Raw genomic sequence first — 25615 nt, 5'->3', positions numbered from 1 at the left:
TCTGATTCATTCAAATCATTAATTTATTAAAATTAATTAAACCACTACCTGTGAGAGGTAAGGTACACCATTGCACTAAACATTGATAGAATAGTTAGTAATGGAGTTAGTAGTGAATAACTAACAATGCTTGTGGGGATTTTTTTGGTTTTGGACATCTTTCAGATAAATAAACATGCAAACTGACCCGGGAACATCATGGCTGTTCCTGGCAAATGAACATAACAGGAGGTTTAAGATGACTACACTTCCAAAGTTCTCAGCTATGACTGAACCTCTCGCTCCTTTGTTCCCTGAGAAACTAGGTTGGGTGTGGAATTGATCAAACATCAAGAAGACCACATCAATTAAAAAAAATAAAAAGTGATATCTTGACAGAAAAAGGCCCGGTTAGCTCAGTCGGGAGAGCATGAGACTCTTAATCTCAGGGTCGTGGGTTCGAGCCCCACATTGGGCGGTTCAGCTCTTTTGGTGATACATCTTAAAGATTTCTTTCCTGTGGAAAATTCTGCAACATGCGGAAAACATTTCATTCGAAGTACACAAAAACAAATCCCATTCTTGTAGGACCACAAATGGTAGAGCGCTCACTTCGCATGTGAGATGAAGTGGAATCGATGCCTGCATCCTCCAAATGGTATATTATGCCTTTTTCTTGCCAAAAAAGCATTCTCAATCTCCCACATCGTACCGGATGCTTGGATTAATTGCATTCTAATGATGTTTCCTAAAAACACAGGTGGTGTCAAAACTGGTGCATTAGTATAGTCCGATGAGGATGGGATTCGAACCCATGCGTGCAGAACACAATGGATTAGCAGTCCATCACCTTAACCTCTCGGTCACCTCATCTCCTTTGTGGACATGGTCTTGTTGACTCAAAATGACACATCTTAATTAGTGTTTTGGTGTTGCAGAAATTGTGGCAGCCTTCCTGTGCAGCGGGGGGATTTAACTCAAAGGCTAGAGTTCTTGCTCTACATGCAAGAAATAGCGGGTTTGAGACCCGTATTGTCGAAATGATATGTTATGGCTTTTTTTTGCCAACAAAAGCGTTCTTGATCTCCGACATCGTACCTTATACTTTGATTCATTGCATGCTAATAATGTTTACTAAAAATACAGGTGTGGTCAAAACTAGTGTATTTTTACATCACCACACTTCAAGTGGACAGACAATCTTGTCTTTTCAGACAATACAATTACAAAAGCAACACACAACTGCCATGACCCTGAATCGGCCGGGGTTGTTGCGGCCACAACACAGAGTAGGAACCACTATACAATTATGGCTGTGAGCTATGCTTTTTTGGGCAAGAACCATAAACTCAGACTTGGAGGTGCAGATTGCTCATTCCAGCTGGTTCTTTTTCGTCTGCGAGCAAAGCTTGAATTTCATGTGGGTGTTGTCCTGGCGGAAGAAACATTTTAGCTCGTGTCGGCATGGCTACCGTGACAAAAGCCCATTTTCCTTTCCAGTAAATGTGCATCAGCTGAACACTTTGCAGACCTAATGCTGTGAACATTTGCGCGAACTCAAGGTCGGGTCCTACATCCTGTTTGTGTCTGATTGTAACATGATATGCATCAGGATTCCGTATGTCACCTCCCAACTGCACTTGTCTGGTCTTAATATGTCATTGGCTGTGTTGTCGTGATCGATGTTGATGAAATCAAGAGAACAAAGTCACCCCTTTACAAACTATTTGCCAACTCACAATGTAAACAGCAATTGTGCTGAAAACTGGGATTGAACCAGGGACCTTTAGAGATTCAATCCAACGCTCTCCCAACTGAGCAATTTCAGCTGCAAAGGGGGTTCTCTGCTTTTCAGTCTGGGCTAAAAGCGGGGGTAGGGTGAAGCTGTGTCTGTGCCACGTACTATGTTGCTGTGTACCTGGTCCAGTGTGTTCTCATCTTGGGTTGGAATGTCCCCATGCTGGTAAAAGGTGGGGAATACAGTCCGTTGATGAGGATAAGCGATACAGTGGAGTTCACTGGTTAAAGTCGCCAGGTACCATAAAAATGGCAATGGGCCACGAGGGTGTTCTGAATTCCCCTTTGGCCAAATTGGCTAAATGGCCGTACAAAAAGCACCATACTTGGAGCCTGTGGTCAATGTCAACAGTTGGGCTAATTCAGTTCCGTTGAGACGGTGATTATGTACCAAGTCAGTTATGTCAGTCAGGATTTGGTCAAGGTTGTTGTGTGGTTTTGGCATGGATAAGGCTATGTATCTAAATTTAGGAGGAGTCCATGGTCTGTAAACATACTGAGGTACTCCCACTGCTGTTGCGGAACTTGCGGGACCTTGCAAATTTCCCCACAGAGGGACGAATAAAGGCATATCTTATCTTCTACCATAGGGTAGGCTTTTGGCAAGAAGTAGGATTCTTAATCCTACATTCTTAATGCCTTCCCAAGTTCCAACATTTCCTTGGGAGCGAGTTTGATAACCGAGCCCACCCAGGGACTCTCAATTCACACGTGTTGGACTTTGGACTCCCTCCCTTGTATGAACATTTTTCCCCATTGGCGAACTGTTTTTGTGTTGGTGCCAGATGCACAGCTGGCGCTGTGGCTAAGCTGGTCAAAGTGCCTGTATCGCACTGTATCTTCAATTTAATTATTGAGAATGGCGTTTACCCACAGTCCTGGAAGATCGCAAAGGTGCTTGGTCGAAAAGTTTTACTTAAACGAGTTATTCAGGGAAGAGGCCTACCTTCACCGCCTGAACAGGGACTTGAACCCTGGACCCTCAGATTAAAAGTCTGATGCTCTACCAACTGAGCTATCCAGGCCTTTGTCGAATGAGGACAACTCCCAAGGTAAAATCTTCTGGCATACTGGCTAAGCTGGTCATAAGTTAGGACAATTTCACCATCAGTAAAACGACACTAAAAGGTCTGACTACTTGATGCAGGTCATATTAGTTTGGAAACGTGTATATAAAGTTGTATTGCAGTTATGTTTATCCTCAATATCTTATTTGTGTACATGTGCATGTGTGTGTATACATCTATGTGTAGATGTGTATATACATATGCATATGTATATGTGTTATATGTATATATGTATGTATATATATATGTATATATGTATGTATATATGTGTGTATATATAAATGTATATATATTTTTTCCCCTTTCTCCTCTTTAAATGTTCTCCTTTTTAAATGTTACTCGTTATTATGTTTGCTTGGTTGTCGGTAGCCACAGGGGAAAAAAATATTGTTGATTTTGGGGAAAAAAAAAACAAAAAAAAACTGTCTACATTGGTGGCACTACTGAATTTAATTTAGTTGTAAATTCAATGAAATGTGACACAGTACAATATAAGTGTCTTATAAATATAAGTGGGAATGGTATTTTAATAGTGATCATTCTACTGTCTTGTCATCTCTGCTGGAATCTCTGATTGACTGATATGAGAAATGTAAGAATATTACCTTAATACCTTTGTAACTATACTAAATTGTTAGAGGTACCCAGGCTAACATGCATAAATATAGAGGTAGGGATTATCATTATTATTATCATTAATTATTATTAATTATTACTTTACAAAAAATAGTAATAATGGACAGCAAGACATCATTGCTTCAAAAATTGGTTTGAGCACAGACCTAAAACCTTGCTTCCTAATGCACAAGACTAGACACACACAAACTAATAAACACGTCTAAAAACCTCAGGTAGGGTTTGACAAGAAGAAACTGATGTTTGGGTTGGTCACCTGTCCAAAGATTAGACACATGCAATACAGTAAACAAGTAAATGTCACAAAAAAAAGTGGGCTAATAAATTGACACACAAAGACTGCGGATTTCAGAAAATAACAGAAGAAATCTCTACACTCTACAAGAAGCAATGAAGTCTGTAAAATTAAATAATTAAAAATAAAAAATCACAAATTTTTTAACTATAATGATGAAAATGGTAATATTAATGATGATTATAATGATGGTAATAATGATAAAGATTATAACAACAATGATAATAATAATAATAATAATATTACAATGAAAATAATAACAGGGGAAACAAGACAGTGGCATGAACATGATTATATCCTGCAAAAAGGGGTCGGCATTTATAAGCTTTTGCTTCAGCCTACTCCTTTTGGGCTTGGGATCAGATAGTTGAATACAAATGTAAATAATGGAAAGTTATATTTTGATTGATGTAAGAAATGCACTGTAATGATTCACATATTTGCCCAAATAAAGGGGAAAAAAAGTGCCTGTCTCGTACTGTATCTTCAATTTAATTATTGAGAATGGTGTTTACTCACAGTCCTGGAACATCGCAAAGGTGCTTGGTCGAAAAGGTTTACTTCAACAAGTTATTCCTTGTGTGCACGGTCATCTCCTTGGCCTTCTCGGTGTTGAGGATGAAGGAGCAGAAATCTTCTGGCATAGTGTACTTGACCACAGAAGGAGGATGAAAGAAGTAGGTTTAACATTTCAGGGAAGAGGCCTACCTTCACCGCCTGAACAGGGACTTGAACCCTGGGCCCTCAGATTAAAAGTCTACTCTACCAACTGAGCTATCCAGGCCTTTGTAGAATGAGGACAACTCACAAACTAAAATCTTCTGGCATACTGTACTTGACCTTGCAGAGAGGAGAGCTTCTTCTCTGGCTCTCAACAAAGGCGGTCGCATCTTTCCCCTCTCCTCCCTGTCCCTTATCTTCCCTGCTTTGTTGTCCCTTGGTACTTTATGGAAACGATGTGAGGTGCCTGGCTTTTAACTAGCAGTGGAAAGACTTGTGTAGCCCCTCACACAAACCACGTGTCTTCCTCCCATGCACATGTTGCCAGCTGATCCTTGACATCAGCAACATTTTGGTTCTAGGACAATGAGGTCACCTGCCCCCATTGGTCTTTTCCAAGCAGTCACGGTGACCGAGAGGTTAAGGCGTTGGACTTGAAATCCAATAGGGTTTGTCTGTGACGCTTTGGTTGGGCATTTGTTGCCGCCATGCTGTCCACCTTGCGGTGGAGTACTGTTGGTTATGAGGGCCGGGGTGCTGTCCTTTCACGGTCCGCATTCTCTACACTGGTGGTCTAAATTTTGGGTAGAGGATAATGGGGTCCACTGTCCCCATTGATCTGCTTCTTGCAGTCTCGGTGGCCGAGAGGTTTGTTGCCACTCTGCTTTTGACATGCTGTTTTCAGCGGCCTTGTCAAGGGTGTTTCACAGGTGGGTGGGTGGTGTGATGTTGGATATGGGGGCCAGTGGGTTGTCACCATTTTGTTGTTCCTGGAGCACATGAAGAAGACCTTGGCGTTATTAGCACCACACGCTGACCAACTGAGCTAACCGGGATAGCGGCTGAGAGCTGCTGGAATGACAAGGCGCTACGAAACACGTATAGGGCGGAGCCGCTCCGACCCACACGTCGGCTCCAAATCCCACCTCCCGGGGCTCTTCCGGCACCACTCCTCCCTCCCTGCTCCAGCGGCGGAGTGCTGTTGCGGAACTTGCGGGACCTTGCAAATTTCCCCAGTGAGGGACGAATAAAGGCATATCTTATCTTCTACCATAGGGTAGGTTTTTGGCAAGAAGTAGGATTCTTAATCCTACTTCTTGCCATTCTTAATGCCTTCCCAAGTTCCAACATTTCCTTGGGAGCGAGTTTGATAACTGAGCCCACCCAGGGACTCTCAATCCACACGTGTTGGACTTTGGACTCCCTCCCTTGTATGAACATTTTTCCCCATTGGCGAACTGTTTTTGTGTTGGTGCCAGATGCACAGCTGGCGCTGTGGCTAAGCTGGTCAAAGTGCCTGTCTCGCACTATATCTTGTGTTCCCTGAGAAACTCATATCTTCAATTTAATTATTGAGAATTGTGTTTATCCACAGTCCTGGAAGATCGCAAAGGTGCTTGGTCGAAAAGTTTTACTTAATCAAGTTATTCAGGGAAGGGGCCTAACTTCACCGCCTGAACAGGGACTTGAACCCTGGACCCTCAGATTAAAAGTCTGATGCTCTACCAACTGAGCTATCCAGGCCTTTGTCGAACGAGGACAACTCACAAGGTAAAATCTTCTGGCATACTGTACTTGACCTTGCAGAGATGAGAGCTTCTTCTCTGGCTCTCAACAAAGGCGGTCGCATCTTTCCCCTCTCCTCCCCATCCCTTATCTTCCCTGCTTTGTTGTTCCCTGTCCATCCTGTCGATGGAGTTTGACTTGATTCTTTGTCACGCAGTCTGAAATTGGCAAACTGAGAAATTCTGATTGAGTGACCAATGCAGTCTGTCTATTTTAATACATTTCGTCTCAACTCATGTTGAAAAAGGACAGAGCCATTTCCGTGAGAGCACAAGACCCCTGGATTGTACCCCAAAATACTTTGCGTTCATCAAAGAGTAAAGCTGGTGTCCTGGTTTGCAATGCCTCGATTGTTACACCAGAATGTGCGAGTCACATCCAAAACAAAGGGCATGCTGGACGCATAGCATGCGTTAGTATGGCTTCAACTGAACAGAAGTTGGCGGAGTGTGCGTCTCTGTGGCGCAATCGGTCAGCGTGCTCGGCTGTTAACCGGGAGGCTGGTGGTTCGAGCCCACCCAAGGATGTTCTCTGGATGCATCAGTGTCACTGTTCATTGCGCTCCTCTCTTGCACAGCACTTGTGTGGTTCCCAATTGGCAAACTGTGTGTCAAGGCTCCCTACAAAGACAATACCCTTGTGTATTTGGACATTTGCAGGTTTAAGAAAACAGACCACATTAGCCAAATATCTTCTGGACAAAAGAGTGGTCAGACAAGACAAAGTTTGAGCCAGTCACCTGAACATTAGACTTTTGATCTGAGTGTCCGGGATTCAAGTCCCTGTTTAGGTGACCAGTGATAGGGTCTGAGGTCCACTTGCAAACGCCTCCTTTTTGCCCACAAAATACAAGGGCAACAGGACAATCCCTTCAACAATCCCCCATTGGCCTTTTCCAAGCAGTCACGGTGGCCGAGAGGTTAAGGCGTTGGACTCGAAATCCAATGGGGTTTCCCCGCACAGGTTCGAATCCTGTTTGTGACGCTTTGGTTGGGCATTTGTTGCCGCCATGCTGTTTACTTTGTGGTGGAGTACTGTTGGTTATGAGGCCGGGGTGTTGTCCTTTCACGGTCCGCATTCTCTCCACTGGTGTAGAGACCTGACTACAAAAAAGCAGACCTGACTTAAGGTGACTACACTTCCAAAGTTCCCAGTGATGACTGAACCTCTCGCTCCTTGTGTTCCCTGAGAAACTCATATCTTCAATTTAATTATTGAGAATTGTGTTTACCCACAGTCCTGGAAGATCGCAAAGGTGCTAGGTCGAAAAGGTTTACTTAAACAAGTTATTCCTTGTGTGCTGTTGTAGTCTCTGTCACGCAACTGGTCAGTGCGTTTGGCTGTTAACTGAGAGGTTGGTGGTTTGAGCCCACCCAGGGACTCTCATTTCACACGTGTTGGACTTTGGACTCCCTCCCTTGTACCCATGAACATTTTTCCCCATTGGCGAACTGTTTTTGTGTTGGTGCCAGATGCACAGCTGGCACTGTGGCTAAGCTGGTCAAAGTGCCTGTCTCGTACTGTATCTTCAATTTAATTATTGAGAATGGTGTTTACCCACAGTCCTGGAACATCGCAAAGGTGCTTGGTCGAAAAGGTTTACTTCAACAAGTTATTCCTTGTGTGCACGGTCATCTCCTTGGCCTTCTCGGTGTTGAGGATGAAGGAGCAGAAATCTTCTGGCATAGTGTACTTGACCACAGAAGGAGGATGAAAGAAGTAGGTTTATCATTTCAGGGAAGAGGCCTACCTTCACCGCCTGAACAGGGACTTGAACCCTGGACCCTCAGATTAAAAGTCTGATGCTCTACCAACTGAGCTATCCAGGCCTTTGTAGAATGAGGACAACTCACAAACTAAAATCTTCTGGCATACTGTACTTGACCTTGCAGAGAGGAGAGCTTCTTCTGTGGCTCTCAACAAAGGCGGTCGCATCTTTCCCCTCTCCTCCCTATCCCTTATCTTCCCTGCTTTGTTGTCCCTTGGTACTTTATGGAAACGATGTGAGGTGCCTGGCTTTTAACTAGCAGTGGAAAGACTTGTGTAGCCCCTCACACAAACCACGTGTCTTCCTCCCATGCACATGTTGCCAGCTGATCCTTGACATCAGCAACATTTTGGTTCTAGGACAATGAGGTCACCTGCCCCCATTGGTCTTTTCCAAGCAGTCACGGTGGCCGAGAGGTTAAGGCGCTGGACTCGAAATTCAATGGGGTTTCCCCGCACAGGTTCGAATCCTGTTTGTGACGCTTTGGTTGGGCATTTGTTGCCGCCATGCTGTTTACTTTGTGGTGGAGTACTGTTGGTTATGAGGGCCGGGGTGCTGTCCTTTCACGGTCCGCATTCTCTACACTGGTGGTCTAAATTTTGGGTAGAGGATAATGGGGTCCACTGTCCCCATTGATCTGCTTCTTGCAGTCTCGGTGGCCGAGAGGTTTGTTGCCACTCTGCTTTTGACATGCTGTTTTCAGCGGCCTTGTCAAGGGTGTTTCACAGGTGGGTGGGTGGTGTGATGTTGGATATGGGGGCCAGTGGGTTGTCACCGTTTTGTTGTTCCTGGAGCACATAAAGAAGAGTGGCCAGTATGGTGGGTCGAACCCATGACCTTGGCGTTATTAGCACCACACGCTGACCAACTGAGCTAACCGGGATAGCGGCTGAGAGCTGCTGGAATGACAAGGCGCTACGAAACACGTATAGGGCGGAGCCGCTCCGACCCACACGTCGGCTCCAAATCCCACCTCCCAGGGCTCTTCCGGCACCACTCCTCCCTCCCTGCTCCAGCGGCGGAGTGCCGTCTGACGACGTCGGGAGTGTCGTCCCCATCCAACTGGGAGCCAGTCGCCTTTCGTCAGCGGAGAGGAGTCACCGTCTACGCCTGTGGCTGTGCCTGTACTGTGGGAGTCCTACACATAATTTCCCGCTGTCCAGTTCGTCCAGCACGCCAACGCTCTTCCTCCACCAGGGATATTCCCCAGCTGCTGGCACTGCCCGCTCCAACCACACCGGCTGCGTCATCCGCTTTGGTGGGCCGACTTCAGGTGGAAGGTACGATATCCTGGGCGGGGGAAGCTTCTCCTACCACAGCATTAATTGACTCTGGGGCGGACGAGAACTTCATTGATAGCGGACTGGTCAGTTCTCTTAACATTCCTACTGTTGAGCTTATCCCCCACAAGAATGTCTGCTCGCTAGATGAACATCACCTGGCATGCATTACGCATCAGACGTGCACCATATCCTTGGTGCTGTCGGGTAACCACCACAAGGTCACTATTTTTTTTCTTATGCTCTCTCGCTCAGCTCTGTTAGTACTCGGCCTCCCCTGGCATCCCGTGCGTGTGTTTTGTCATTCAGCGCCACTTTGCAGGGGCACATCCACGCGACAATTTAATTTGTTCTCCGACAGTGTTTCCCAACGTGGCATTGGTGGTTCAGTGGTAGAATTCTCACTTGCCAAGCGGGAGGCCCGGGTCCGGTTCCCGGCCAATGCAGTATATCTCAGCTTATACCTTTCTTTAGAGCTCATGTTGAAAAAGTACAAAGGCTCTTTTCCTGCGAAAGGGCAGTATTCAGAATGACACCTGAAACGTAACAGACCGGACCACCCGAGAGTTAAGGTGGACAGCACTTAGTGAAACCTGACTGCAGTCATGCTGATGTAGTCTCTGTCGCGCAATTAGTCAGCACGTTTGGCTGTTAACTGAGAGGTTGGTGGTTCGAGCCCACCCAGGGACTCTCAATTCACACATTTGTTGGACTTTGGACTCCCTCCCTTGTATGAACATTTTTCCCCATTGGCGAACTGTTTTTGTGTTGGTGCCAGATTTGTGAACCATGTACTTCTTTTTGTCACTTGCCCTTCAAGAACGAATTGACATTGCATCCACAGCTGACGTGATTGTTGTGGATCCCATTACGCCAGAAGGTGCTTGAATCCAAAGAGTATGACATTGTGATGTTTTGTCATTCAGCGCCACTTTGCAGAGGCTCATCCACTTGACAGTTGAATTTTGTTCTCTTACAGTGTGTCCCCACGTGGCATTGGTGGTTCAGTGGTAGAATTCTCACTTGCCAAGCGCGGGCCACGCGCGTGTTGTTGACATTTGCTGCCATCCAATCAGGATGCGACACAGACGTCAGACAAGTAAAGAGACTCGCCTGCCACGCGGGCATGATTACCATTACCATCGATCAGGGATGGCAACTGAATTAAGAATCAATGCCAGAAACCTGCAACAGGATTTCAGATAATGTTTTAATGCAGACTGGTCATGATGCCTCTGAAGTTCACCAAAGCAGACCTGACTTAAGGTGACTACACTTCCAAAGTTCCCAGTGATGACTGAACCTCTCGCTTCTTGTGTTCCCCGAGAAACTCGGTCAGCTGTGGATTTGATCAAAAAGGCCAGGTTAAGCAGAAAAAGGCCTGCTTAGCTCGCAGGGGCCGCGCTTGTGTTGTTGACATTTGCTGCCAGCCAATCAGGATGCGAGACAGATGTCAGACAAGCAGAGAGACTTTGGAAAAATGAAGTCAGGTGTCCGAATCCCGTCTAAGCATCAGTCAAGTCACCATTTTCTTCTCCACAATATATTTTTTTCCCAATTAATCCCTATATGATTACAAACTATTCCTATCAGGCTTATATTGATACCAGTGCTTGAAATAAAACACAGAATCAATGCAATGTAACAAAGAATATTTATTCATCAGGTTGCCATGCCACACTCAAAAACGAATGAATACTAATCACAAGCTATGAATAATAAAAAAAAATGTTCATTTATTTTGCTGCCGTTGTTTCTCCTTTTCATAAAAAGGAGAGGCCTGGAACTCCCTCCAGCTCATCTCTCTTTCCATCCCGTTCTCTCTATAGATAGAGAAGACTTTGGCAGGGCAGTAGATGTACTTCCCTGCTTGCCCTGGAAAGCCAGTGTGGATGTGGGGGCTGTTCGGATCCTGCTTTAGCTGCATCCTGCAGAACCGGCACTTTCGGACAGGGGGTGGAGGAGATTCCTCCCTCTTCCTCTTCTTCTGCTGTTTTTCCCTCCACCCTCTTTCTTGTATCATCGAGCTCTCACTGGAAGAAGTCTGTTTGACTGAACTCTTGAAATGGCATCTTGGGGTTTGTCAGACCTTCTGCACCATATTTTTGGAAAACTTTTGTGGGGCAATAAAAGTATCTGACAGGGCCCCGCTGATAAAAGTCATGTATTGATGTCCCATCCCCTTGATATTTTGATTTTGGTTGACGACAGCACAGACATGTTTTTGTTTGAGTTTTTTTGACACGGGAGGTGGTTGCTCCTGCTCCAATGGGGTATGAGCAGGTGGTGGTGGTGGTGGTGATGGTGGAATGACCATAGCTGCAGGCAGTGTCACGACAGGCACAGCAGAGGTAGTGCTTAGCAACTGCCAAAGCTGCTGTGTATGTTGCAGCTTCTCTGGGCTGGTATTTAGTGAAGATGATGTATTGAGAAATTTACTGTTGTGTTTTATGTATTTGGGAATATGCAATTTTGATGTTGGATGCAGCATGCTGTTGGGGTCTTTGCTGGACTTGTGGACAAGAGTGCCATACTCCCAAACCACAAGCTTGATCATGTCCTCGTGCCCGCGGTGTTTATTAAGGAGCTCGTCAATTGCCGACTTCTTTGGAGACGGCCAGCGCTTGTGGTCCAACACAAATACTCTCCCTCCAGTCTTCACTGGTCCAGTGCGGGCAGCAGTCGGAGAACATTGGATGGGTAATCTTCTTGTGGGCTCTAGGCAAAGAAAACCAAGAGATACACATTTGTTATTTGGTTCAAACAAGATGCAACACTATTAGAACAAGGGGACACATGATTAGATGTGGCTGTGGCTGTGGCTGAAGCTCAGTAACAGAAGCTTTGTTGTCCAAGTCAGATGCTGGGATAGGGGCCACACGACTAGACGTAGTCACAGTAGAAGTTTGAAGAGGGTGAACTAGGCTGAAAAGCCTGGTGGGAGGTGTGGAGGAAGGCTGCACTGGGTCTGCTCCCTGATCAGACAGTGCCTGGAGAAGGAGCACTTGTGGCGTGGCCGGGGTCCTTCTTGGTTTTATGTTTGTCCCAGTCTAAAGGGACCGGAGGGTACTTTTTTTCGCCAAAGATCCGTCTGGAAACAGCATTCAGGGAGCATATCAGTGCAAGGTCGAAAACAGGCGGGAGAGAAACGCCTGGCAGTTTCAGGTCCAGCAGACGCTGATAGTTCCAGCGACACACTCCTGTCATGGCCTGGGCCTGGAACAGCTCTGGGGAGACCTGCGTGCCGGTCACCCATTTGGCCTGGTGAAAGTGGTAGCCCTCCTGCTGCGATGTGCCTCTGATGGGGATCCAGACGGGGACTGCTGCACGCTCACCTGGCACATGGTTTAACTGTATCGTTCCTCCACGGCGGTACAGTATGCCCCCTTCCACCTCAGGATCACTGAGGAAACCGCGCAGAATGTGGACACGTTGGATCCTCCATCTCTTTAGCATGGAGGGCTTATAAAGAGGGATGCCATTCGGATCTGTGGTCAGGTGAAAGTGCTTCAACACCCCTTCCACTCTCTGAATAAGCGTCCCGGGCGGAGGAATCTTTATCCTGCAGTGCTCACGAATATGCTGCTTGGTGGGATTTGCAGGCTGGATGCCACAGAAGACGTATGCATCCTGGAGCCTCTGCAGGTCTTCCTGGTCCACCACAGAGAAGGCAGCCGACGGGAACTGTGCGAAGGTGCCGTATAACGGGTGATATTCTGAGGCACACAGATGTGGCCTCAGTAACAATTGTGTCAGTTGTTTGCCATGCATCCCAGTTGAGGTGTTTCTCCGCAGAAGACTCTGCAACCCTGAACGGTGCGCAGCAATCTCTGAGAAACACAAATAACATATGAAATAATGACACTTAATAGAGTTAATTTCTACCTGAAGTTCAGGATGGATGTGGTGGGTGGGTGTAGCAGAAGCGGCCACAGCGCCACTCATGGACAAAAGTATATTACATTCATAGTGGCCTTTCTCTCTCATTGGAAATGAATGGGGAAAATTTAGCTCGTTTCAGCTGAACTATCCCCGCCAGCCGCGCGGGAGACCGGGGTTCGATTCCCCGACGGGGAGTTCCTCTTTTGTATGTCACAATGTCAACAAACAAACCCTTCCCATTAGAACAAAACCTCTCTTAATCTTCTTCTCAAGGTGTTCAGGTGTCTTGTACAATCTGACAGTCTTTTGCTGCCAAATCATTCCAGTCGTGGATAATGGAGCTGACCAGGAAAATGCCAGCTGTGGGATTTCAACCAGTGCCTCCTGAGCGTAAGGAACCTTAATCTGGTCAGTTGACAGCTCAGCCCCTCTCTTCACCCGCCTGTCCAGAACATGCGGACGCAGGTCTGATGACACGACTGCAAAGTCGATCATAGACCTGCAGCCAGGGGTGTCCTGGTGCCAAGTGCACTTATGGACATCCCTATGTTCGAACATGGTGTTAGTTATGGACAAACTGTGGTTCGCACAGAAGTCCAATAACATCACACTGCCCGGGTTCAGATCAGGGAGGCCGTTCCTCCCAATCACGCCCCTCCAGGTCACACTGTCATTGCCCACATGGACGTTGAAGTCTCCCAGTAGAACGACAGAGTCACCAGGACTCCAAAAAGACCGGGTACTCCGCACTGCCGTTTGGCACGTACGCACAAATGACAGTTAGGACCTTTTCCCCAGCCCGAAGGCGTAGAGAAATTACCCTCAGTGAAGTTATATCAACGCTAATGTAATCTGACAGGATGTACTTCAGGGCCCGGCGCTGTCTGTACCCTTGCAGGTTCCGTGGTGTAATGGTTAGCACCCCGGACTCTGAATCCAGTGGTCTAAGTTCAAGTCTTGGTGGAACCAAGGGATTGTCCTGTTGCCCTTGTATTTTGAGGGCAAAAAGGAGACGTTTGCACCGTGTGCCACCGCACCACCACCAGAGGTCAGCCCTGAGTATCGGCCGGAAGAAAGCATCCATCTGTAAGGTAGAATTACACCAAGAGATATTAATGCCGGGTTGTACCAATCGGGCACCTGTGGAAACGGTAATGCACATAAATTTACCTTTCGCCAGTGTGCTGCTTAATATGGGCTTACCTTTGACCTCTGTAACCTCGGGGTGCGCTATGGCGAATGGCCGACAATTAGCCGAGGCTGCTTCTGGAGCAGTGGATGTATTCATCAGGGACACTCGGCGGAAATCACAGCGGGAACTATTTGCAATAAGGGGCCCACTCCCAGGCGCGCTAAACAATCTGTTTTCCTTGTTTTAGCTTGTTCCACCATCAAAAGCCAATTGTTAAACTGTCCCGAAATACCTGTCAAGAGCACAAACAAGGTGTCCACCAGGTACCCACTTATCGCCCTCAGACCCCAGCGTACCGATTGAGTCTGCTTCGGGGTACATAAAATTAAAAAAAACATAAAATATTGCAATGGTGTCCAGTGGCCGGTTAGCTCAGTTGGTCAGAGCGTGGTGCTAATAACGCCAAGGTCACGGGTTCAACCCCGGTACTAGCCACTCTTCTTTATGTGCTCCAGGAACAACAAAAGCCCAGGGCGGCAACTTACCGGCCCCCATAACCGACATCACACCACCCACCCTCGACAAGGCCGGGGAAAGGTAACGAAAACAGCATGTCAAAGCAGAGCGGCAAAAAACCTCTTGGTCACCAAGACTCAAGGAGCAGATCAATGGGGGCAGTGGACCCTATTATCCTCTACCCAAAATTTTACATCACGAGTGCAGAGAATGCGGACCGTGAAGAAACGACAAAAGCCCCCGTTGACAACAACTAACAGTACACCACCACAAGGAAAACAGCATGGCGGCGACAAAAGCCCAAAACCCCCCAGGCCCCATAACCAACAGCGCACAACCCAGTCAACTGCGAAACACCCCCATCAAGGCTGCCAACCGACCGGGGAAAGGTAAAGAAAACAGCATGGCAAAGCAGAGCAGCGGCAAACCTCTCGCCCACCGTGACTGCATGATCAATGGGGGCAGATGACCCCGTTGTCCGAGAAGCAAAAATTCGACCACGAGCACAGAGAATGCGTTCTGTTAAGGATGAGTTAGTTGATTTGAGCTGGAAACATTTGATGCAAAGGTGTCCTGTGGTTGGTTAGCTCAGTTGGTCAGAGCGTGGTGCTAATAACGCCAAGGTCACGGGTTCAACCCCCATACTGACCATCCATCTTTATGTGCTCCAGGAACAACAAAAGCCCACGGCGACGACCCGCTGGTCTCCATAACCAACATCACCCCACCCACCGGTGAAACACCCTCGACAAGACTGCCGAAAGACCGGGGAAAGGTAAAGAAAACAGCACGTCAAAGCAGAGCGGCAACAAACCTCTTGGTCACCAAGACTGCAAGCAGCAGATCAAAGGTGGCAGTGGACCCTATTATACTCTACCCAAAATTTTACATCACGAGTGCAGAGAATGCGGACCGTGAAGGAACAAAAAAGCCCTCGTCCACAACACCCCGCCCCTCATAACCCCCCCGGTCCCCATAACCAACAGCGCACAACCCAGTCAACTGCGAAAACACCCCCATCAAGGCTGCCAACCGACCGGGGAAAGGTAAAGAAAACAGCATGGCAAAGCAGAGCAGCGGCAAACCTCTCGCCCACCGTGACTGCATGATCAATGGGGGCAGATGACCCCGTTGTCCGAGAAGCAAAAATTCGACCACGAGCACAGAGAATGCGTTCTGTTAAGGATGAGTTAGTTGATTTGAGCTGGAAACATTTGATGCAAAGGTGTCCTGTGGTTGGTTAGCTCAGTTGGTCAGAGCGTGGTGCTAATAACGCCAAGGTCACGGGTTCAACCCCCATACTGACCATCCATCTTTATGTGCTCCAGGAACAACAAAAGCCCACGGCGACAACCCGCTGGTCTCCATAACCAACATCACCCCACCCACCGGTGAAACACCCTCGACAAGACTGCCGAAAGACCGGGGAAAGGTAAAGAAAACAGCACGTCAAAGCAGAGCGGCAACAAACCTCTTGGTCACCAAGACTGCAAGGAGCAGATCAAAGGTGGCAGTGGACCCTATTATCCTCTACCCAAAATTTTACATCACGAGTGCAGAGAATGCGGACCGTGAAGGAACAAAAAAGCCCTCGTCCACAACACCCCGACCCTCATAACCCCCCCGGTCCCCATAACCAACAGCGCACAACCCAGTCAACTGCGAAAACACCCGCATCATGGCCGCCAACTGACCGGGGAAAGGGAAGTACTTGCCCAAGCAGGGGCTTGTTGGTCTAGTGGTATGATTCTTGCTTAGGGTGCAAGAGGTCCCGAGTTCAATTCTCGGACAAGCTCTCCCTCCCCCGAACTACCTTTCAACACAATTCCCAGAACACCACCATCAGAGAAGTTATATCAACGCTAATGTAATCTGACAGGATGTACTTCAGGGCCCGGCGCTGTCTGTACCCTTGCAGGTTCCGTGGTGTAATGGTTAGCACCCCGGACTTTGAATCCAGTGGTCTCCAGTTCAAGTCTTGGTGGAACCAAGGGATTGTCCCGTTGCCCTTGTATTTTGAGGGCAAAAAGGAGGCGTTTGCAAGTGGACCTGAGACCCTGTCACTGGTCACCTGAACAGGGACTTGAATCCGGGACACTCAGATCAAAAATCTAACCTTCAGGTGACTGGCTCAACCTTTGCTGATATTTGGCTTGTCCATGTGGGCAGTTTAAGACCTCATTCGATCTTGGAAATGTCAATCCCGGGACCTGCCTCTTTCATTCCACTTCTTCTTCCTCCTCCAGTCATCCCCACCCACCGCAGCTTAAGCAGTGGCAATACAGCCTGAACAACAGTGTCAGTGTGAGCCCATAGAGGGTTACCTGAATCCCTCTTTGACAGAGCCCCTCTTGAAATTGACTTTTTTTTTTGTCCCGTCCAGCCATTGGGGCAGATAGTATTGTTGATGTAAATGCCCTGACATGCTAAACAGATTTGCTCTGTGTCAGGAAAGGTGTTGGCTACAACTTTCCTGTACCATGAAATTTTTTTTGCCGTTATTTGATGCGCATTTGGAGCGACCGGACCGGAGCAAGAAGAAACACAGAAAAGAAGAAGAGAAGGTGGGGTGGGGTGGGGTGGGGTGGGGGCAGTAGAGAGAGAGACAAAAACAGCAACAACAAGAATTCCCATAACAACAACAGTGACAAACAGAACAGTTAAATGTCAATGATGGCTAAGGGTCACAATAGAGATGATATCAGGAAAGTGAAACAGTCCAACTTACCAGTAGCAATAGTAACAATGAAGACATGAACCATGATAGTGAACACAATTACAGCCATACAGTTACAGTAATTAAAATCTCACTGCTTGACATCATTTTTACAGTAATAATAGCATACCAATAGCATATAGACATCAGGGATAAGATGGTAGATTGTGTAGAGAAGCACCCATGTGCTGTGAGTGTCCATATGGAGGTGTGTACTTCTGTGTATATATTCATATATGTGTGCGTAAGCGTGCTTGTGTATGTGAATGCGAGTGTGTGAATGTGTAATTGTCACTGAGAATGACAAAAGGAGAGAGACTGCCTTCTACCACCCAGCAAACCCCGCCCCGCGCAGCCAGGTCAAGCCCCCACCGCCAGAGATCCTCCGGCCCCGTGGGTGTGAGCAAAGCCAGGGCCGACTCCCCAAGACCCGCCCCCGAAGCATCTCCCTGAAAAGACCAGCAAGAGGCCATGGAGGAGCAATCCCAACCGGCAACAGGGCGCCAGCAGGCCGGAGGAGAGCCGCACCCCCGAGACCAGCGGGAGACCATACCCCACTAGGGCAGAAGGGCATCGAGGGCCACACACCTGTGGGCACAGGGGCGCCCCCGCCAACCGGGAGGGAGCCCATCCACGGCCGGAGGCGCCGCCCCCCCGTCCCCACACACCTCCAGGAAGCAGAACCCGGCCCGCCCCAGGTAACCCCAGGCCTGACTACCAACACAGGACCGCCCCGGCCAGGACAGAAGAGGCCCGGGCACACTGCCCCATGGAGGACCAGGCGGTAGAGATGGAACGCCTTTGCGCCAGACCCCCGCAAGGCCCCCCGTATATCTATATAGCCATATACACACACGCACACCCACACATATATATATATATATATATATATATATATATATATATATATATATATATATATATATAATTATAATAAAACTAATCATTATTTATCTAAGTATTAAAAACAATAAATACATAAAATAATCTCAGACACACGCAAGCACACACTGTGGACGTCCCCAGGTTGGGCGTCCGGGGCATCACAGGGCGGGGGACCCAGGGGTCCCAGACCCACAACCAGGCCCCGAGCCCAGGGAGGTACGGACCGCCAAGGGATAGCACCCCCAGACTCCCCTCGACCACGGCATCGGGGCTATGGCAGTGTGGCAGACAAAGGAGCGGGCGAGGGAAGGAGGCCCGCACATGAGCAAGCGGAGGGGGCGTGCAGGCGAGTGGTAAGGCGAGTGGTAAGGCGAGTGGTAAGGCGAGTGGTAAGGCGCTCCACCGCGCCGGCCGACACCCGCCGGGCAGCTCACCCCCGTGAGGGAGAGCCATAGCTCCAAGTCATGGGGAGGCCAAGCACCAGAGCCGAGGAGTTAAGACCAGCGCAAGGCCACCGACGGACCCCACCATCCACCGGGAGGGCCGACCTCCCCCCCGACCCCAGAACCAGCAGCGCTCCACCCACGTACCAGAGAACCATCCCTGACGAGCCCTAAGGCAAGACTGGGGATGGGCAAAGACAGGGACAGCGATGCAGCAGAGCATAGGACCAGTGGCAGCAGACACCCAAACGCCCAGAAGAGCACCGTCCCCCCAGCAGGCCCCACTCCAAGGAGCATGTCCCCCATCCCCACACGCCACCCAGGCCCCCGTCCCCATGAGCAGGATCAGGCCACCACAGCACAGCAACCCCAAGCCACCACCGTAGACTTCAGGCCACCAGCAGCGCGGACCCCACTGCCTGGAGGCCGGTGAACGCCCCCCCAAGGGCACGTTGGTGCCCGCGACCCAGGACAGACCCAGGGAGGTAGCGCCAACCATGACCCTAGGGGCATCAGCTGGTTTGAAATTGACTTTTAATTACTGAAGTGTGTGTGAGGGTTGCCTTGCTTTTATGCTTTTAAGGATGTTCTTTTTCGTTGGCAGGTGCTGAGGGTCCAGAGCGGCAGCCTGTTGGTCCCCTTTTTTCCCACTTTTGGTTTACTGAGTCACGGATGCAGTGTGGTTTGGATCCCTCCCATTATGTTACCGCTGTCGTGGTAAGCCCCAGCCCAGGCCTCTTTTCTTTTTGACTCCTCCCATCACCACTTTATTTGTATTATTCATGGTTTGTCACTCATTTTAAGATAATCGTTTAATAAAATAACTACTTTTATCATTGTAAATCACGATCTTGTTCTGTGGGATTTGGGGGATTAATGTAGAGTTTGTGATTGATCAAACCTGTTACATCCTGGGGTGAAAGTCCCCAGGTGGCGTTGTCAGAAAACTACCTACCCCGCTCGCTTTGCCACACACGCAATGACACCACAGCCCCTCCATGCAGGCCAGTGATGCACCCAATCAGTCATCTGGGAAATATGGATTGTGTGTCCAAACTGGGGACAGATGCTTGTGTATACACCTTCAGAGATCAAGCACATGTCCTTGTTCCCATGTTTTTGTAAAAGTAGGAATTGAACGGCATTGTTTCCACCCAGTTTCGAACCGGGGATCTTTTACATGTGAATGGGGATCAATGGGGAATGGGCTGTGAAGAGGACTGGCGAGGTCACAAAGCAGTTGCCAAACAATGAATCACGACGATGTGTCCAAAGTGGGGGCAGAATGACAATTGTCCAAATTGACAAATATTTCTCCTTTGTAGGGAAAATTGTAGTTCATATAACATGTTCCAGAAATAATGGGCTTTTTCTCAACAAAACAAGAAATCACAATTGGAAATGAGGCTTGAAAGGTTTAAAAGCCAGCTGTGAAGAAAGCACCTGAGCCAACCTCAGGCTCACCTTAATGTCTCAGTGAACTCAAGGTTGGCTGGATGGGCGGGATTTTGAAGTTAAGGTCCTTTTTCCAAACTATTTGCCAAGTCACAATGCAAATCAGGATTATGCTGAAAACCGTGCTTGAACCAGGGACCTTCAGATCTTCAGTATAACGCCCTCCCACCTGAGATATTTCAGCTGCTAAAGTGGCTCTCAGTCTGGGCTAAAAGAAGGGCAGTGTGACACTGGGTCTGTGCCACATAAGTTGCTGTGTCCCTGGTCCAGTATGTTGTCATCTTGGGTTGGAATGTCTCCATGCTGGTAACAGGTGGGGAATACAGTCCGTTGATGAGAATAAGCGGTGCAGAAAATGGATGGATTTCATTGGTTGAAGTCTCCAGCTACCATAAAATTGTTCATGGTCCACTTTGGCCAATTGACACCACATCAAAGATGGCGGCGCGCACAGACGCAGCGGCTCACGGCTCTCCCTTTCAGTGCTTTTTTTGCTTATTTTATGTGTGTTTGTCTATGGACTCTATCCACGTATACATCGGCATTACACCACTACACCCGACAGGACCTTGTGGACATCGGCTACCGACACAAACTGGCAGTTTGCAGAGACTTTCATCGTCGACACAACATCCCAGACGAACTAGCGAGACCAACGGGCGCTCCGTGGATTGTTGTCGGGTCTGGAAAGAGGCGCAGGCGGCGTCGGGAGCACAAGCAGAAGCGGGGTCGCAGGTCCGGCCTACTGCTACGGCTACGAAACAACCCACATAAGCCACCCCTGCCCAGCCTGTACCTCACCAACGCCAGATCCATTACCCACAAAAAGGACGACCTGGAGTTACAGCTTGAGGGAAACCGCTACATTCGTGACTGTTGTGTTCTAATCATCACGGAGACCTGGCTCAAACCGACGATCCCCGATGCTAGCGTGCAGCTAGCCGGCCGCTCTCTACACCGCTGGGATCGAACAGAGGACTCCGGTAAGAGCAGAGGTGGGGGGGTCTTTATTTACGTGCATGAGGATTGGTGCAACAACAGCAAGATCATAGAGACTCACTGCTCCCCTGACATTGAGTACATGTCCGTAAGATGCCGACCGTATTTTCTCCCGAGGGAGCTAACTGTTGTGATCGTCACCGCTGTTTACATCCCACCGGATGCTAACGCTAGCACAGCACTCTCTCTCCTGTTGAACGTCATCAATGAACATCAGCGGGCCCACCCTGATGGCATTCATATTATAGCCGGGGACTTTAATAAGGCCAATTTAAAGACTGTACTCCCGAAGTTTCATCAGCATGTCAAGTGTCCAACGCGAGGAGCAAACACTCTTGATCATGTTTGCTCAAACATAAAGCACGGCTACAGAGCAACACCACTCCCCCACCTCGGACAGTCAGACCATCTCTCCCTGCTGCTCACTCCTGCATACACCCCCCTCACACGCAGATCCAGACCCACCAAAAAGATCATCACCACATTGCCGGAAAATGCACTCAGTGAACTTCAGGACTGCCTCCAACACACAGACTGGGACCTATTTCAACATCAGGACCTGGAAACATACACAGTGACAGTACTAGACTATATCAAGTTTTGTATGGGAACTGTGTCTGTGGACAAAGTCATCCGGATTTTTCCAAACCAGAAACCCTGGATGACCAGCCAGGTCCGCTCCCTCCCCAAAGCCCGCGACTCTGCCTTCAGGTCAGGCGACAGAGCTCTGTACAGTACGGCTCGAGCTGACCTGAGAAGAGGAATAAAAACAGCCAAAGCGGACTACAACAGGAGGATAGAGTCCCACCTCTCCAGCACGAGAGGTGTGGCAGGGACTGCAGAGCATCACTAACTTCAGAGGACGTGATGTGATGTCAGGAGACCTGAGCGTGTCTCTGGCAGAGGAACTCAACAGTTTCTTTGCCCGCATTGAAACACCACAGCCACACTCATCTTCTCCAGCCCTGCCCCCAGCTCCTCCCGGCCCCACGACGACCCCCCCCCCCCCCCCCCCCATTAACTGTAAGAGAGCATGACGTGAGGCGTGTGCTCCAAGCAGTGGACCCCAGGAAGGCCCCGGGCCCTGACAGCGTACCTGGAAAGGTTCTCCGAGCATGTGCACACCAGTCCGCTGAACCACCGTGCTGAACCACCTGGAACAACAGCACAGCTATGCCAGGATGCTCTTTGTGGATTACAGCTCGGCCTTCAACACCATCATCCCGGACATCCTAACTACAAAACTGGACACCCTAGGCCTCCCTCCCCTCACATGCAGATGGATCAAGGACTTCCTAACAAACAGACCCCAGACTGTGAGACTCGGCCCCCACATTTCCTCCACCCGCAGTCTGAGCACCGGATCACCACAGGGCTGCGTGCTGAACCCCCTCCTGTACTGCCTCTACACACACGACTGCAGTCCGGCCCATGAGAGCAACATCATCGTCAAGTTTGCTGACGACACCACAGTGGTCGGACTGATCTCACAGGGAGACGAGGCAGCTTACAGGGAGGAGGTCCAGAGGCTGACGACCTGGTGCTCCGACAACAACCTAGCCCTGAACACGCACAAAACAAATGGAGATCATCGTGGACTTCAGAAGGAACAGAAATGACCCGCCCCCCCCCTCTACATCAATGGCGAGTGTGTGGAAAGGGTCCACACATTCAGGTTCCTGGGAGTCCAGATCTCCGGCGACCTCTCCTGGACAGACAACATCACAGCTGTCATAAAGAAGGCCCAGCAGTGTCTACACTTCCTGAGAGTCCTCAGGAGGAACAACCCGAACAGGGAGCTGCTACTGGCCTTCTACCACTCGTCCATCCAGAGCCTGCTGACCTATTGCGTTTCCACCTGGTACGGAAGCTGACTGAGGCGGACAGAGGGAGGCTTCAGAGGACAGTCGCGGCAGCGCAGCGCATCATCGGCTGCCCTCTCCCCTCCCTGATGGACATCTACTCCACCCGGTGCCTCAGCAGAGCTCGCAACATCATCAAGGACAATTTACATCCCGGTGCTCAGCTGTTTGACCTGCTGCCCTCCGGCAGATGCTACAGGTGCATCAAGGCAAAAACAAGCAGACTGAGAAACAGCTTCTTCCCAAGAGCCATCACCACCCTGAACTCAGACATACAACGTACAAATGTGCAATATTTTCCATCACTGCCTCTGTTACTATCTCAATCATATTTATTTATTTAACAACCATTACAATACACTCATATGTGACTTTACTCATCTGTATACACCAGACATTATTTGCACTATGACCCATTGATCATTGCACTAAAATTAATATATCTGCTCCTGCATATGCTCCTGTGCAATACTATGTGTATATTTTGGATATCTTGTATATATCTTGTTAAATAGTCTTTTTTTCTCTACTTTACATACTTTTTTGTTTCTTTAAACTTGACTACTTCACTGGAAGGAGAAGCTCTCCAATTTCGTTGTACATCTTGTATAATGACAATAAAGGCCATTCCATTCCTATGGAACTTTATGCTGAGCCATGCGAGGTACGCCATATGGCTGAGACGGAACCTCACAAAGTTTGAAAAAAAGAAGATACCCGTATGGACATACTTTGAGGCTAATGTAAAGTTTTTTTTATTTTTTTATTATAGAACTTACAACAGTACATCACAGATCTGCGTTTTTTTTAAATTATTATTTTAAAAAAAATCATATATATCATATATATATATATATATATATATATATATATATATATATATATATATATATATATATATATATATATATATATATATATATATATATATATATATATATATATATATATGCGTTTTTTTTATTATTATTTTATTTTAAATAATAATTAAAAAAAACGCAGATCTGTGATGTACTGTTGTAAGTTCTATAATAAAAAAATAAAAAAAACGTCCGATCTCAGACGCTAAGCAGGGGCCGGCCTGGTTAGTACTTGGATGGGAGACCGCCTGGGAATACCAGGTGCTGTAAGCTTTTTATGGTTTCTGCTCTTGCCTGACAGCAGAGGGCGCTGTTTGACACTTTTTTTCTGGAGTCTAGCCTGCATCACCTTCAAATAGGATCTTTTCAGTTGACCTGGCACCTTACGGCCATACTACCCTGAAAAAAACCGGTGAAAGCAGTTGCAGAGTAGATCACAGAGAGATATGTTTTTAGATATATTCAGTTTTTTCTTTTCTTATTGAAAGTGTTTTTTTTTCTTAAAAATTCTCTTTTGTGAATGTTCAGGGAGTGGGCCCGCTCCCCCCTCCCTGTCCTCCCCCACCCCCCAAATTTGTGGCTGGTGGGGAGAGGGGCACTTTTTGTTTTAAACAAGGAGCACAAGTCAAGCTGGTAGCCAGGGAGCCATCAGACAAGGCTGCTGCCTATCCTAGGCAATTAGCTGTGGCAGTGGAAGTCGTGGGTGAGGGGGCCATTGCACCACTGGACAAGGGAATTGTTCTAAACTGTGGAACCATGACAGGATGCAGATTTAAAGGAATAAATAGATACGAAGTCACAATGAAGGATATGGAGGGTAAAAAGAAGCTCTTGGATGGTCTAAGAATCCAGAATTGCAGGTTAATTGCCTCTGAACCATGCAGAGATGAACTGACTGTTTCTTTTTTAAGTCACCCGGTATATACTGTTGGAATTTGACCACCTGTTATTAGGTCAGTGATTCCTGTGGGTGTCGTGTTGGAGGCAAGAGATGACAACGAACTTGTCAGTTATATGGTTTACTCCGGGCTCACAAGTCTTTCCCTAACACCTGCAGAGACGTAGGCTTTACTTACAGGTCAGAACAAATGAGTACAGCTAACTGTCCCTGCCCGGCTTTTTTATGCTAAGAAATGTCGGTAGATCTCTGGCGCATCACAGGTGGCCCCCTCCTCTCCTCGGCCGACATCTTCTCACCAAAGGGAAATGTCCACCTCCAAGCAGGGTGGGCGGGGTGGAGCGGTGGAGCCAGCCGTTATCGACAGGCCGTGGCTGCCGACGTCATGCTCCCCCGTTATCTGTTGTTAGTCAAAATTGTGGATGTGTAGGAGAGCTCCGGAACTGTATGTGCCTGAAAGCGGTTATGTGTCTTGTGATTTGCCCAAGGCTACTTGGTTGTACTTGATTAAATGTAGTGCATAGTTATATGAGTGAGACACAAGAAATAGGAGACAAACATACATGAGACACAAAAAATAGGAGACAAACACACATGAAATCCTTCAATACTGAAGACAGTGAAATAATTAAGAAACTGGAGGACTGGGGAGTGACAGTTGTGTCACCAATAAAGAGGAGAAAGTGGCCAGGAACGGACATTTTGGATGGCACACGCTTCTGCCGCATCAAATTCAATGAAAGGGTCCGCTCACTCCCCTTCGCAACCGAATTCTCAACACTTGAAGGGGAAGAATATTTCAAGGTGATGCACGATAGGCAGGTCAAGGTGTGCAGGCTTTGTATTCAACCTGGTCACA

General features: G+C 48.1%; 12 non-coding genes across 12 annotated transcripts; 8 read left to right on the top strand and 4 right to left on the bottom strand.

The window, feature by feature from the left end:
* Positions 1–384: 384 nt before the first annotated feature.
* On the top strand, positions 385–457 carry trnak-cuu (transfer RNA lysine (anticodon CUU)). Its single transcript has one exon. It is a non-coding gene; the product is annotated as a tRNA-Lys (tRNA).
* A 313-nt stretch (positions 458–770) lies between these two features.
* On the bottom strand, positions 771–852 carry trnas-gcu (transfer RNA serine (anticodon GCU)). The gene has a single exon. It is a non-coding gene; the product is annotated as a tRNA-Ser (tRNA).
* A 1876-nt stretch (positions 853–2728) lies between these two features.
* Positions 2729–2801, bottom strand: trnak-uuu (transfer RNA lysine (anticodon UUU)). The gene has a single exon. It is a non-coding gene; the product is annotated as a tRNA-Lys (tRNA).
* A 3144-nt stretch (positions 2802–5945) lies between these two features.
* Positions 5946–6018, bottom strand: trnak-uuu (transfer RNA lysine (anticodon UUU)). Its single transcript has one exon. It is a non-coding gene; the product is annotated as a tRNA-Lys (tRNA).
* A 495-nt stretch (positions 6019–6513) lies between these two features.
* Positions 6514–6587, top strand: trnan-guu (transfer RNA asparagine (anticodon GUU)). The gene has a single exon. It is a non-coding gene; the product is annotated as a tRNA-Asn (tRNA).
* A 375-nt stretch (positions 6588–6962) lies between these two features.
* On the top strand, positions 6963–7044 carry trnas-cga (transfer RNA serine (anticodon CGA)). The gene has a single exon. It is a non-coding gene; the product is annotated as a tRNA-Ser (tRNA).
* Positions 7045–7816: 772 nt separating this feature from the next.
* trnak-uuu (transfer RNA lysine (anticodon UUU)) lies at positions 7817–7889 on the bottom strand. The gene has a single exon. It is a non-coding gene; the product is annotated as a tRNA-Lys (tRNA).
* Positions 7890–8227: 338 nt separating this feature from the next.
* Positions 8228–8309, top strand: trnas-cga (transfer RNA serine (anticodon CGA)). Its single transcript has one exon. It is a non-coding gene; the product is annotated as a tRNA-Ser (tRNA).
* Positions 8310–13887: 5578 nt separating this feature from the next.
* On the top strand, positions 13888–13959 carry trnaq-cug (transfer RNA glutamine (anticodon CUG)). Its single transcript has one exon. It is a non-coding gene; the product is annotated as a tRNA-Gln (tRNA).
* A 1256-nt stretch (positions 13960–15215) lies between these two features.
* On the top strand, positions 15216–15289 carry trnai-aau (transfer RNA isoleucine (anticodon AAU)). The gene has a single exon. It is a non-coding gene; the product is annotated as a tRNA-Ile (tRNA).
* Positions 15290–15872: 583 nt separating this feature from the next.
* On the top strand, positions 15873–15946 carry trnai-aau (transfer RNA isoleucine (anticodon AAU)). The gene has a single exon. It is a non-coding gene; the product is annotated as a tRNA-Ile (tRNA).
* A 416-nt stretch (positions 15947–16362) lies between these two features.
* trnap-agg (transfer RNA proline (anticodon AGG)) lies at positions 16363–16434 on the top strand. Its single transcript has one exon. It is a non-coding gene; the product is annotated as a tRNA-Pro (tRNA).
* The last annotated feature ends 9181 nt before the right edge of the window (positions 16435–25615 follow it).

Source organism: Doryrhamphus excisus, chromosome 14 (genome assembly GCF_030265055.1).
Source record: "Doryrhamphus excisus isolate RoL2022-K1 chromosome 14, RoL_Dexc_1.0, whole genome shotgun sequence".
Lineage (NCBI taxonomy): Eukaryota > Metazoa > Chordata > Actinopteri > Syngnathiformes > Syngnathidae > Doryrhamphus > Doryrhamphus excisus.
Note: the sequence above shows the minus strand (reverse complement) of the source record. Positions and strands in the feature narration are given on the sequence as shown.